The sequence below is a fragment of the Lygodium microphyllum genome, chromosome 30 (assembly GCF_053477565.2).
Source record: "Lygodium microphyllum isolate KBCC chromosome 30, Lygodium_microphyllum_v1.1.10, whole genome shotgun sequence".
Classification (NCBI taxonomy): domain Eukaryota; kingdom Viridiplantae; phylum Streptophyta; class Polypodiopsida; order Schizaeales; family Lygodiaceae; genus Lygodium; species Lygodium microphyllum.
The window spans coordinates 59,357,433-59,369,413 of record NC_141164.1 but is presented as its reverse complement, the minus strand read 5'-3'; positions in this window follow the sequence as shown (position 1 = coordinate 59,369,413).

The window sequence follows — 11,981 nt, the reverse complement described above, 5'->3', positions numbered from 1 at the left end:
CTAACTGTCCTTTAGCAGACGACATATTCCTATCCAACACAACGTTCGATTTGATGGCTACCTCCCTGGGTACGCCTCTTCAGCAACTGATGACGCGATCTTCATCAACAAACAATCGAGTGACGTGAGCTTTCATCCTAACCGAATGGGGAAGTGAGTATCGTTGCCCTCTATAATTATCAACAGAGCGTGAGACAGAGGGTGGGGCGAGAGACCAGTTTTTCCCTTCAAATCAAATGAGCGGTGAGAAGTGTGAATGAAGTGTTGCACGCACGGGATGGGCCTCTCAATGCACAAAGCACAATTTGTTTCTGTGCACTGCACTATAAGGCTCCGTGGCCTTCCTTCTCGCACCGTATGCCGGCACAGGGCGGGATGCACAGTTGCACCATCAAATGTGCATAAGGCATACAACCTTTACACAAGTGACCGTGAGGATTACATCAATGGGTTTCAGGACATGGTTGCCCTCCTGTATCTATCAACCGAGCGTGAGACAGAGGGTGGGTTGAGTGTGACTGGAGTTTCTTCAATCAATTACCGAGAGGTGAGATTGAGGGACGTTACGACACTTGGAGTCAAGTATATTCCCGTTTCCCTATGCACCCATGGGATGGGTCTTTGCCGTCATCACAAGACACATCACCCTGTTTTGTACACTGCACTGTAAGGGTCCCTTGCCTTCCTCCTTGCACTTATGCCAGACGGGTTGGACGCACTAATGCACCATCAACTGTGCACCCTGGCATACTCCTTGTGCACCATTTCCCTGTTGATTCCTCAACCGGGTACGCGATATGGGTTTCAATCCTTATTCCTCGAGTGATATTAGTCATGGGACGAGTGACTGTTCTTTCCTTTCATTTGAGTGATTGTGAGTGGAGTGTAATATCCCTCATCAACGATAAATTTCATGCGATTCCTTCCATCAGCTATCTCCCTCGGTGCTGCCACATGGTTCCTGCCATGACGGACGTGTGCCGAGAAGATGCCTTGGTACCTCCAGAAGCCGACAACAACACAGGAAGTGCCATCAACAATGGACCTTGATCCTCAACAAAATGGGCCAAGTTTTTCTAACCCTACAACTATTGTTTTTCAGTGACGTTCATGTTTTAAGTGTGGGGAAGTTAGTGGATGGTCTGTGGCGTGGTCCTAGGTCCTTGTTGCTCGGTTCACCCTATCTGTTGAGGTCTTAAGTGTAGGGACGCGTCCCTGCGCGTCTACATTGTATATCCTCTGCATATGCCTTAACCTGCTCATGCCTCTTTGCCATGACTTGCTTTTACCTTGATGGAGTCCCTTCCCACCCACCCGTTCATTTTTCACCCACCCTTGGGGCTGTTCCCTTGCAGTTTTCCTTCCTTCCCCGTTTTTGAGGTCCTGCCATCATGTGAATGCACCCTACGTTCACCGAAGTCCCAATCCAACCTCATAGCCCTGTTTCTCCCTCTGAACTGACCATTTTCCCTTTTTACCTACCCCTGTTTCGGTGCACGGTTCTCGCGTTATTCATTTTTGAAGCATTTTACGCAAATTAGCTGGTTTTCCACGTGAACGTGCTTTGCTTGCTTCGGACCCGTGATCTGACATCATAGCCCTGACAGTCACTTTTCTTGACATTTTCCCTTTTTACTCCGATTCATTCCGATACACGGTTTGTCCAATATTAATTTTCCGGTTTTTTTACGACTTTTCCGTGCGTCTTTTTGACATTTTTCCATGTGAACCTGCCCTGTTTGCATCGGAATTCCAATTTGATTTGACAGCTGTGTCCTTTGTTCCTTCCTCCACCTTTTTCCTTTTTCCTCCACCCTCTTTCAACTTCTGGATTTATTATTATTAATTTTTAAATGTGTTTTCGGGTGTATTTTTGGAGTTTTTTGCATGTGAACCCCTCCTACTTCCACCGGAACGGCAGTTTAACATGATAAACCTATGCCACTCCTTCCTGTGGCCATTTTTCCTTCTTACTGCATGTCATTCCGGTGAACGGTTCGTCCGATATTAATTTTCGATCCCATTTTTGGGTTTGTTTTTTGGGTTTTACCCACGTGAACGTGTCTTATCTCAGTCGGAATTATGTTTTGATGTGATAGGATTGTCGGGCACGTCTTTCTGCACAGTTTTTCTTTTTTTTGCACCTCATTCCGATGCACGGATCTCCTGATATTACTTTTTAATTGTGTTTTTTGGTCCGTTTTTTGTGTTTTTTGCACGTGACTACCCTTTACCCCTCCCGAAACCTCCGCCGCATATTTTCCCTGTCTTTCGCCTGCCGTCCTACCCACTTTTTGTTTTTACGTCCTTCGATTTTGACGTTCGGATTGGGAGTTATTAATTTTTCTTTATTTTCTATGTGTTTTTACGCGCCCCGTCCCGCGCGTGAACGCGCTCGTTTTCAATTTTACACGTCTTAACGCGCCCCGGTCGTGTCCGTGTGCTCCGTCCCTGCATCCAGACGCCTTTTCACTCCCGTCACCGCAAATTTTTTTACCCCTGCCCCGCGCATGCGCGCGGGACAGGGGCGTCTTCCTTTTCCTTTTTCATTCCTTAATTCCTTAATTACTTCCTTTATTTTATTTTTAGTATTATTACTATTATTATTATTTTTTAAACAACCCTACCCCTGCCCCCCAACGGACCCCCCCCCCCCCCCCCCCTCCCAACTACCCTTCTCCTCTCTCTCTTTCCCTCTCTATCTCTCTCTTCTTTTTCATCTCTCCTCTTTCTCTCTCCTCCCCCTCCCTCTCTCTCCCCGTAACCCCCTCCCTTCTCTCCCCTCCTTCTGCTTCTTCTCCATCTCCTCTTCCTCCCCATCATCCCCTTCCCCTGGCGGCTCTTCCTCCCTCCACCCTCTTCTGCCAGGCCTCCGCCCTCTTCTGCCCTGGTGTGCCTCCCCCCTCGGCGCCTGCTTCGAATCGCCGCCGCCTGCCGGTTCCGCCGTCGCTCACCACCGGTTCACGCCGCCCACTCGCCGTGGTTCCGTGGGCCTCCCTCCCAAGCGTCTTCCTCCGCCCGCCTCCCTCCCATTTCGCCGTCACCGACGCAGCGCCGCCGTTGCAGCCGCAGAGCCCTCCAGTCGTCCCGGCCGTCCAGCGGCGTTGCCCTCCCCGTCGTCCGTTAGGAGGCCCTGCCCCTCCCCGTCGTCCGTTAGGAGGCCCCGCCCTTCACCCGTCAACCTGCCAAGAGGCGCCAGCCCGTCGCCCGCCGAACACCCGCAGTCGACACCGCCGCATTCGCTGGAGCACCGCCCGACGCCGTCGCCTCCGGCCCGAAACGTCCACCGCCGCCCTGCCACATCCGTCATCACCCTCCTCCTCTTCCCCCTCCTCCTCCTCCCTAACTGCCCTTAGAGGTTAGTTTACCTAACCTTAGATTAGTTTAACTAACCTTAGATTAGTTAACTAACCTAACATTAGTTCCACTAATCTTCTATTGGTTAATTTAACCTTCAGTTGGTTGCATTAACCCTAGTTAGGTTAGTACACCTAACCTAACCCCCACCCCATTAACCCTAGTTAGGTTAGTACACCTAACCTAACCCCCCCTAATTAACCCTAGTTAGATTCATCCTCACTAACCCTAGTTAGGTGCCTAACCCTAACCCTAACCCAAATCCAACTTAGGTTAACTAACCCCCTTTAGGTTAGTCTCCACTGACTTAGTCCCCCTAACTGACTTATCTGACTTCACCTAGACTAACCTAGTTTCATCTGACAAACCTGACTAGACCAGATTTTACTTACCTGACTTATCTAGCCTACCTTAACTTAGCTGACTTACTTTCAACTTACTTACCAGACTAAGCTGATTTTCCTGATTTAACTGATTTACTTACTTTATAAATAAATTTCCACCTCCTAAAAATTCAGAAAAATTTCTAAAAATTCCCTTCGCTTTTTGCCAATTTTTGGAAATTTTTCCGTTGGAAATTGCCCACCCCAAAATTTCTGAAAAATAAATATTTCCCAATTTATTCCCCAAATTACCAACAAATGTAGAAAATTCATTTCAAAATAGTAAAAAATTCTAAACTAATTTTACAAAATTCTATAAAATTTCCCTCATCCCTCTTGACCCTTTTCCATTAATTTTTCATTTTAAATTTTATTTTTCACTTTACAACATATTTTCATACATGGAACCCCTATTTTTTTAAAAAAAACAAACAAACCCAATAAATAACAATTAACCATTTAAAAAAAATAACAACAAACCAAACAAACCAAAAACACAAAACAAAACCAAACAACAAAACAACCACAAAAACAAAAAACCAACCATAAATAAACACAAATTACAAAAATTAAAAAACCAACAAAAACAATATCACCACACCCACTAAGGTGTTCTCTTTGTTGTTTCGTCAGTGGTCTTTACTTTTCCTTTACTGGATTCACTTCTTTTGGGGGACTCTTCCGTGCGCATTTCTGCATTACATACACACCCCTTCAAGGTATTTATTTTATGTGCTTTATTTATTTTCATTTCTCCCTTAATCACAAATTAATTGTTAAAATGAACTCTTTATTCACCCACAGTTTCCACGCGCATTCACGCTATACATACACATACTTTTTAATTAAAATAAACCCGCCGTTCACTTAGCACGCGCTACGTGCGCTACAGAGGCACTTTAATTTTTACTTAAAATGAACCAGCCGTCACAAGAGCACGCGCTGGCAAAAAAGCGCTCCACATCACCTTAATTTGTAATCAATGAACTTGCATTTAGAGACCCAGTCTGGGTATCGAAGTCCGGGATTCGAATTAACGCACCGTTTTCACCTAATAATTAGTAATTAAATTTATAATAAGGAACCGCCATTTTCTTGCTAAGGTTTATCACTTAATAAAAATTCACCCATTTCTTAATAATTTCTTAAAATCAACCCTTCATTAAATTAATTCCCCCTCACTACACTTAATTCCCCTTTTTAATGAACCGTTTTGTGGGATGGGTATGCGCAGTCATTAGCGTTATTTCCATGGTCAAACACTGGTTTATCAACGATGTAGTCTTGTTATGTGTCGGATGTGGTGATGTGTTGGTTTACTGTCTTTGTTACGGTTAAGGGTAAAGTATGCAGTTTTTTCTTTTATTGCCTGATACGGGGTTCTAGGTGTTTGTCTGATGCATAGCATGAAGCTTTCGGTCGCATATGTCTCGAGGTCATGTCGAATTTTTTCTAGGATGTGGTTTGCTCGAGGTTAGTTGGTCGAGTCACGTTTTATTGTTTTGGTTGTTCTCTTATCCTTGGTTTTTTATCTGTTGCTTTGCAGGCATTCTCCTTGATTGTCTGTGTTTGTGGTGTATGTGTAACCATCTGAATGGCGCCTTCTCATGCTCCTCCCCCTATCCAGTACGTCCCATTAGTCAGTAGGGATTACTCTTCCCTACTTACTTTTGAGCCTCTCACGAAGGCGGGACTCGCTGCTTTTGTGGCTACATCCTTTCCATTGCTTCCAGCGGATCCGTTGTTATGTGATGAGTTTCTGGCCTCTTACAGCAAGAAGACAGGCCTAGTCCAGGGAATTTCTATGACTTTGACACCTCGCGGCTTAGGGAAGGCTCTGTCTCTTCCCTGCAAAGGTGAACCTTTTGTTACCACTCGTCAGCTTTTCTCTAATGAAGAGATTCTAAAGCTGTTGCAAAAGCAGACAAGGGAAATGCTGGATGTTAAGAAGGTGATCAACTCTTCAGGAGTTTCCTTTTCTATGATCACTGATCCCGTATGGAAGATGATCTGTCAGTTTCTCCAGGACAGGTTTATGCCTGCCAAAACGCCATCCAAGTACTTGTCCAAAGAGCTTTTTACAGCTTCCAGGATGGTGTTGAAAGGAGTTGCTATTGATTGGAGCACTTACCTTCTCACTAAAATGGATCAACATTTCGTCAAAGTCACCAGGGGTAATGTTACCAATGTCACATATGGATCATATTTGTCTGCCTTCTTGACCTATTCAGGTTTACATAAGACTGTGCCTCCACCTCCTCCATCAGATCCAGTACCTCCTCCTCCACCTTCAGATGAGTCAGAACCCATTGACATAGAGGATGATAATTCTCCGCCTCCCCTGGTCATACAGCGCAAACACTTGAAGCGGGTAGCGGATAAAGCTCCTTCCGTACTTCCTTCAGTGCCCATTCCTACTACCTCTGGCAGTGATCTCCCTGGGTATCTCACTTGCAATAACCTGTTCAGAGCACATCGCAAAGGATCATTGGAGATCTATGTTCCCTCCCTGAACAGTCTAGTCTCAGGAGATGCCATTCCTTTCCTCTGTAAAGATATTCAGAGCTCCATTGAGTTGTCAGTGACAGCCTGTGTTCAACAGCTGTATGCGTCTTTTTATGAAGAACTCATGCAGTCTAAGGACCAGTTGCATAAGGCAACATCCGAGTTAGCTTCTGCTAAGGATACTCTAGCAGATTTATTTAAGCAAATGGAACAACAAACCCAACTGGTTGCCACCCAAAGCGATGAGATCTCTTCTTTGAAGATCCAGCTACTAGAGGCTTAATCCCAAGTTACTAGCCTTTCAGCGGAGAAGGAGAGGATGTCCAGCGAAACACAGGAGTTCCAAGCTATCTTAGATGATAAACTTTCAGCTTTACAGACTACTAATGACACAGTGGCATCCCAAGCCTCTCAAATCCAGCAGTTGCAAGATCAACTCGCAAAGTCACGCTCTGTTCCTCCAAGCCCTAATGTTCCCTTGATTCCTTCTCTTTCATAGCAGGACTTGGCTGCTCTTCAGAGACAGGCTACTTTGTGTCCTCTCTTCCAAGATAAAGTGGAAAGATTGCAGTCCAGAATGGACTTGTTATGGTCTACATTTGAGCAATTTCAGGAATATGTCTCACCAGACCATTCTTTCTTTGTCCACTACCATTTACAGAAGTTGGTCTTCTACATGAAGCTTTCCACGATGGATTTACCTCTTCCAGAGGATGGATGGAGTGGGGCTTGGTCTGCTAAGTTGCTGACAGAGGTAGTAAGGATGGTATTTGAAGATTCTGTCATGCTAGATACCATGTTGATATCATACATGTATCTACGAGGAGACTTGTTAATTCCAGATGAGGTGGATATGGCATGGTATGTGGGGGATGTGGTCTTACAGGCTGTTTTGTATGTCAACCATTTGGAGTTGCGCATAGCTGACATGTTCTAGGGTTACTCCTCCAAAGTGGCTGATTGTCATGATAATTTCTGGCATCCCATGATTGATTCTGTGGTCCTAAATCAAAGACAAAACACAGCTCCTACCTTTGCCCAGAGTACTAATCAACTGAGGATGGATCTATTAGCCTATCTTTCAAAACATAATTCGTTTGATGCTACCTTTTTTTATGCCTATCATCGACGATCTCTCTTAGGACCTTCTATTCCTACCCTCCTCTATTACCAACAAATGGCTCACCGATATGCTATATATCTTTCCCTTTGTCAATCTAATTCCACAACTATTTTACCTCTTCTTTTCCAACCTTCATCTTTCCCTCAAATTCCCATTTTTACATATTGTTCCTTTATTGAGGATAGGGTATTTTCCCCTTCTCCACCCTGTCCTTCTCCCTCCATTCATGTGCCCTCCACATTTCCTATTTATCAGTTAACACCCTTCCTTAGTGATTCCCTCCAAATTTCTGCCACTCCTTCTTTAACCTTTTCCTCCTTTTATGATTTTTCATATCCCTCACTTCATCCACTTTTCCTTATTCCACTACCCTCTCCTAACACTTCTATATCTCAACCACCTCAGTTGGTTAGTGACTGTGACGGGTTTGATAATCAGATTTCCAGAAGAAGGGGATGGAGTTTGGATGATTGCCTTACAGGACCTCAGATCAATTGGCCAATAATTCTAGGAGAATGGACAGCTTCCAGTCAAGCTTATCAGAACTATGTTCATTTTGCTCAGCAATATTCACACTCTGCAGATCCTTTAGTGAGATTAACTGCTCACTTTGCTTGGTACCTGGCGTATATGCATAGGCACTCTCATAATGATTCCAAGCCTATTCCAAAGTTGTGCATGAATGTCAATGTGAGCATTGATTCCCAACAGCTGGATATATTGTATTTTCATGCCCTTTGTTTGCCTAGCAGATACCTGGTCCTGTTGGAAAGGATGTGCTGTCTTCAGTTTTTTCAAAATCCTCCCAAAAACTTTGTAGATGAATCCTTGTCTATGGATCATTTCCGACAACATCAATCTTTCAAGAGGGATCATCTTCATTGATACCTTTCCAATGTATGGTGGATGCTTTTTAATGAAAATCTCTCTTTTTGGAGGAGTCATTCAGATGGTTGTGTGTAGTGTTTGTGTTGTGAGTTCATTTATGTAATACAAACGTGGTGGTTTCCTATTGGATTTCGTGTGCGAGCTACATTTTGGAGAATTGTGGTGATGGGTTCGTGGATGGAGAGTTGAAACTGATGCTGATGAAGAAGAAGAAAACTCTTATATCCTTTACAAATTTGTTGTGATTTTTAGTCTGATAAGAGGTGTTACTGTGTAAAACGGGTTTTCCTTTCTTTGTATTTTTAACTCAGAAACAGGTTATAAGTTGGGGTCGTGGTGGATGGATTCTTTTTTAGAAGATCATTGAAGATTCAAGTTGCGATTTTACAAGCACTTGTATTCCCTTTTTCCTGGGTCGCGAGGACGCTTCCTTATTAAGTGTGGGGATATGTTGAGTGTTGAAATGACGTTTTTTGGCTGATTTTTGTTGTTTTTGAGAGTTGAATGGTTGATTTTATGAGATGATTGATTAGTTTGGAAGTGGTTTGAGAGTGTTTTGGATGATATTGATTGTGTTTTGGAAGTTCATGATGTTTATTAGTGGTTCTATGATGTTCTGATTGTGACTGTTCTATATGCTTCTGTATGTGTTCTAATGGATGAGAGTGTAGCTTGGGAAAGTTTTCTAGCCTTGGAAAGAGGTGAATACAAGTGCAAAAGAGTTGGAAGAAGTGGAAGAAGTAGCTGCTGAAGACTCAAGTGAAGACTAGAGTGAAGTGACTGTAGTGAGCTATGAAAAGACACTGTAGTGGCTCTGGTGACTCTTCATATCAGACATACCTCTTGGGAGGGTTATCCACGACCTAAGAAGGATTATTGAGAGTGATTTTAGAGAGATTGTAGTGAGGATATGATGTATTATTGATGGAGAGAGAGAGAGAGAGTCAGAGATAGCCAATTCTACTCAAACAGAGTGATTGTATATGAGAGATTGAGAGAGAAGACTATGAAGACATTGAAGATGAATACTATGTGATGTATTTCCATTCAAAGATGGTGTATTCCTTTGCTTTCTTTGTTCTATTGATGGATTTTATGAAGATATTGAAGAATATGGTTGATTCTATCAAATCCGTGGGAGATCTACATGATGCTGCATGAAGATTTGTTGTGCCTGGTGTTCTTTTCTTCATTGTGATCATATGAAACATAATAAACAAGCTTGTTGATGTTACAAGATAGATTTTCTTGCAACAGAATTCCCTTTTCCTTGGTGTTCCTCTCGGGGCTCCAAGTGCTGAAGAGCTGAGGAATCAAGCATCGATTTCACCCTGGTGAAACCTCAAACACATCCATGTGTTCTGAAAAATCTAAGCAACCATTACCATCAACAGTTGCTTTGCAACACTCAATCCACTTATAGAGGCACTCAGCCACCAAGATCCACGGACTGCTTATTGTTTCAAGTGTTCCAAGCCAAGTACTAATGGCTACCTCTCACATAGCTAACATGCCATCCATCTCTACAGGTGTAGTGAGCTTATCTCTATGCTCGATCGAGTTAGCTCCTCTCCCGAGCACTCCGGTAGCTCCATGATCCAAGTGCAAGCTTCAAGCAAGCTCCATCCTCAAACTCCACGCTCCAAGCTCCATTGTTGTGAGCAAGACAAGAGAAGAGAAGATAATAGAAGAAGAGAGGAAAAGATGGAGAGCTTCTCCAGCACGGTCCCTTCACATACGCACTCCCTCACACTCTCACACTTCCTCTCTCAAGAACAAGCTCAAGCAAGCAAGAACAAGGAGAAGAAGAAGAGGAGGAGAGCTACTTTTGGCCAGACACAAGAATGAGCTTCTCATTCACTTTTCAACTTTATATACAAAGCACTAAATCCCATTTGGGCAGTCATCCCCTTTTTACATGGCCGACTAGGCCCCTTTTTTTTCATTGTCCTCCTATCTTCCTAGCTTCCTTCCTACCACCCATCTATCTTTACAATTTGCACGGGTGAGAGCCCGGCACTCTAAAAATAAATCATGGTGCGCCTTATGCTCTTTTACAAAAGCGTTGACTTGCGCTTTTTCTTGTATGCCTTTCTCCTTGATTTAGGACTTTTCTGCACTTCTTGTGTTTCCATATTTTTCTTGCGCACCTTCATCTCCCGTTTCACTTTCGCCTTGGCCTTATCTTCTGCTTTAGCTTTTTCCGATTGTCCACCTTTTTTGTCTAAGGGTTAACATTACCCCATCCTAGATGAGTGCCAGTCCCATGGCACTCACCGTCGTAGGTAGCAGGCTGTGGCATGTATCGAAGTCGTGGTTGAAAGGGACTACTATGGTTTGCCATGGAGGAGTTGTGGTGGTGGTGCGGATGAAGGCCGTTGGTGATACTTTGGTGGTAGGATTGGATGGTGATATGGTTGTTGTAGTTGGAGATAGGGTTGTTCTTTGTTGGGAGTTGCGCTCATGGCTGTCACAGGTGTTGGTGTTCTAGGGATTCTATGCGTGACGATTCTTTGGTGGGATTGCATGATGATAAAGGATAAGAATTCAGAGTTGAGTGTTGATGAAGGATTGTTGACACTTTCATTGGAGTCTTCAATACCTGCAATTTCTCATATGTGGTCTCTCCCTTGGGGTAGTGCTAGTCTTTTTATCGTGCACAAGACGTAGTTTGATTAGTTTTGGAGACATGTTGAACTGTAAGCAAGCTGAGAGTTTTGTCCTGTACTTGAGGACCCAAATTATGTATTTATTGTGATGCAGATATTATGTGAGTGCACGTGCATACGTAGATAGTACGTAATTAGAATACTATCGGTTAGGTTCCTTGTAGCAGTGTGTGGATGAAGCAAGGGTTCAATGGGGTGGAGAAAATTTTCGATTGTTGAGATGAAGTACACTTAAAGGCTTCTTGAGACATCATTTGTGCTTTTATCAATACCATGTAGAAAAATTGAGCTCATTGACGCCGAGATTAGATTTGATCGGGTAGTGGGGGCCTTCAATGTTGGTGGTTGATCGCCATTGTTGATTATACCTAAAAAATAAAAAGGAAGTGCACTACTTGGGGGTGCGTCTACCTCACTATGCAGTGTTGCATGGTGTCCATGCTAGTGAAACTCGGAGTTGGGTCAAACCTCAGGGAAGCTTGTGGTGTTGTCCCACACTTGAGGACCCCAGTTTTTGTATAAGGGAGGTGCTATGGGTGTCACTTAGGGAGACAAATCTAACCATAGGCGAGCACAAACTCCACAGGTGTGTCCTTCCCTTGATGTGCCTTAAGTGTGAAGTGGGGGGACATGAAGGGCTAGGGGGTTAGTAGGCACAGAGCCAGCTCAATATGTCCATTGGACATGCCTAACTTGAGGATGCCTAGGTGCAGTGTTTGTGGCACTCTGATATACATGGAAAAGCTCATTGTTTTTTTCATTTTTCTTTGTGTGGGTCTTTGTTTGTTGGCTCTTTCTCTCTCTCTTTATCTTTCTTTATTTTTGGAGATACATTGGGAGAGGACATGCTAGACATCATCTTGATGCTCTACAATAGTTACATTCCGAGGGGGCCTAAGATATTTATCCAAGGAATGCATGGCTTGGCATGGAGCCCTTTTCTCTTCTGACTATACTTGTTGTGGTCACAGAGGGGGCTTGGTTCCTATACTCACTCTTTCTTTCGTCGATCTAATTTACAGTTACGCCCTTCTTTGTGGACCAACTCCAGTGGCT